Genomic DNA, 2,997 nt, shown 5'->3' on the forward strand with positions numbered 1-2,997 from the left:
TTAAAATGATCTGGACTAGACCCAAATTATCTAGATTAGGTGCTACAGCATTTATATATATTTTTCTTAAATGTTCTACTTGATGTTTTCATATATTGTTATTTAAAAGGTTATGTTTAAATCTTTCTTATCTCATGGCTATATTTCAGTGCTGGAAAATGGTAATGACTACAAAAACTGAGGTCAAATTTAGATCAACAGAAATCTGTTGGATTAAGTCAGCCTCGGACAAACTCTACACTGTTTCTGCTCTTACCTGTGTTCTAGAAAAAATACAGGCTGAAAAAAACTTTTATTCATGCTTTCCCCTTGACAGTTTTGTTGAGGCTAAAAAAGATAACAGTAATTCTAACTGTAGCATTGTAAAGCTTTTTTTTTTTTTTTTTTTTTTTTTTTTTTTTTTTTTAAGCAAAAGAAAAATTAAAATAATTAACTTATACTATTATTTTAAAATTTTGATGACATTGGAATCCAGCTGAGACCCAACACAAGAAAAGTTTGCTAAGTTTTCATACCTTCTAAACCAGCCAGCTAACCAATGTCCAAGTACATAAACAGCAGATTTTAACAGCACATGGAAGACTAACATTGCCTCTGTCACTCTTCAGTGGTTAACACTTGTAACAGCCTGAGTAAGGGGCATCCTTGTGTCAAACTGAATGCATAGTGGTGGCATCTGGGAGAACTGAAATGAACTTAGATTCTTTTATACTTTTAATAGTAAAATTTGAGATTATTCTGCAAGAATTTGTGTTTCTACCTAGTACTCAGACTGTGCAGTAAACACCAAAATTTCATGTGAAAACTTTGGGGCTTAGTAAGTAATTCACAGTACAAGAAATATTTCATGAACACCAAGTCTTTTTCTGCTAGTGGTTTAATGTGACATCCTTCACTAATTATCTCTCTAATATGACAGATGAATGGCAAATGGTTTTTTTATGCATATTCAGAGCTCCTTGAATTATATTGGTTAGCTGTAATCAGCAGATAAGTCTGATGGCATGGTTTCTGTCCCTTACTCAATAAAGACATTTGATATTGAGTATTTTTACAAACAGCTTTGATACTCTTATTCAACAGTCACATTCACTTGGCTTTAAATACCTTTTCCTGGGATAAATGTGACTGTCATATAGCATATATTGAAAAGTATAAAATAAAATAAAATTACATTAAATATCATTTACTTGTGTTTACAATATGCAAAGAAAACTTTTGGGTGGGCCCAACAAAACTATTGGAATTCATCTCAGTTAACTGCAGATTCATTGCTCACAACACTGTTCTTCCATGTCAGCTGCAGGATCAAGGTACAGTCAAACTCTTTTGGAGAACATTTTTATCACTTCTACCACGCCAATGGCAAGCTTGCTCAGGCCCTGTTTAGAGAATGGGTGTAAAGTTATCCTCCAAGAGAGGTAATAGATTTTAGCTGAGTCAAAAGTGGTGATTCCATCCCAATCATGTAGATCCCATGCACAGCTGTTCTTTTTATTAGTGCAGTTAATTTACAGTTCATTCATAAACACAGAAGTTGAATATTGCACAGATAGAAATAATGTTTATGAAACTCTCCTTCATCACTTTTCAGCTGAATTAAAATCCTTATTTTAAATTTTCTTGCTACTTGATCCATAGTAACAGATTTAGAGTAAGGTTTCTATTAGAGAAAAATTTAAACATGATGTTTAGTTTAATGCAAAGTTAAATTATATTTCTACTGCATTACTATATATGGAAAAAGCATACATTACATCTGTCTATAACAACTTCTGCCAGATATTATTTTTTTTTTTCTTTATGTTTCCTGTTGGTAATACACATAGCTGTGTCTAATATAAATGTGAAATAGATAAATAAAGGATGGACAGATAGTGGCATTTTTGTGAATGATATTTGGACTGTAATTGTCTGGAGGAAAAGAAGATTTTTTCACAAATTTAAAATTTGTATTCTTTCCATATATTGAGGCATCCTCTGGCAGGATTTTTGGAGGGAAGGGTGGTAAACATATTTTTATGTAATAATAAAAAATGATTTTCTGTATAATGCAGCAGATACAGAAAAAAAAACAAAATCCTATAAAATATCAAACTGCTAGAGAACACAAAGTGGTAAAAAATAAAATAAAATAAAATAAATAAAATAAAATAAATAAAATAAAATAAAATACAAGACTTAGAAGATTCCTCGGGGATTTCATGTTCTGTTTAGTTTAACTAAGTAGGTGTTGCAGGGGTGTAACTGCCTGGGATTAGGACAGACTCAGGTTATTTTGACCATGATAAAACAGGAGTGAGATGACTGTGGTGGGAATCCAAAGACAGCCCCCTACTTAGTAAACTATAAATGACTTTGCACTACTTTTTATTTTTATTTTTATTTTTTTTTTCATATCAGATAGTCATTTAGATGTATGAAACCAAAATACAGAGCCATTTTCCATGAAATTTTCTTGCAACAAAAATGCCATTAAAAATTGCTTTAGGAAGATTTAATTATTTGTTTGTTTATTTATTTATTAATAATGTTGTAAAGATAATGGGGTATTTTTCAATAAGAATTAAAGGCATATACAAGTTCTCTAAACTAAAAAGTCGATTAAATTTCCTGGTGATAAGATGATTAGCAGCTTTTATTGTTCTCCATCATCTGCGCTCATAATTCATCAAGACTTTGGGATAGTAAATAATAGGCTCTATTTAGCACTCCTGAAAAACAAAAAGGTAATTAGATTCATAGTTCCAAATTTTGCCTAGGTTACTGGACAAAATCTGAACTTCTTAGTCTGTGGAAAGGTTAAGTAACATAAAGAATTAATCTTTCTTTTATATATGGGGAAAGAGCTATACTGGACCCTAGAAATACTGTTACTAAATTCTCAAATTCTCATGCCATTTGACCACAGAAAGACATGAGCTGAGATGGAAAACACAGCGCAGTTGCAAAAACATGAAAAAGAACACACACACCACAAAAATATTTATTTTTATA

This window comes from Oxyura jamaicensis, chromosome Z (genome assembly GCF_011077185.1).
Source record: "Oxyura jamaicensis isolate SHBP4307 breed ruddy duck chromosome Z, BPBGC_Ojam_1.0, whole genome shotgun sequence".
Classification (NCBI taxonomy): Eukaryota; Metazoa; Chordata; class Aves; order Anseriformes; family Anatidae; genus Oxyura; species Oxyura jamaicensis.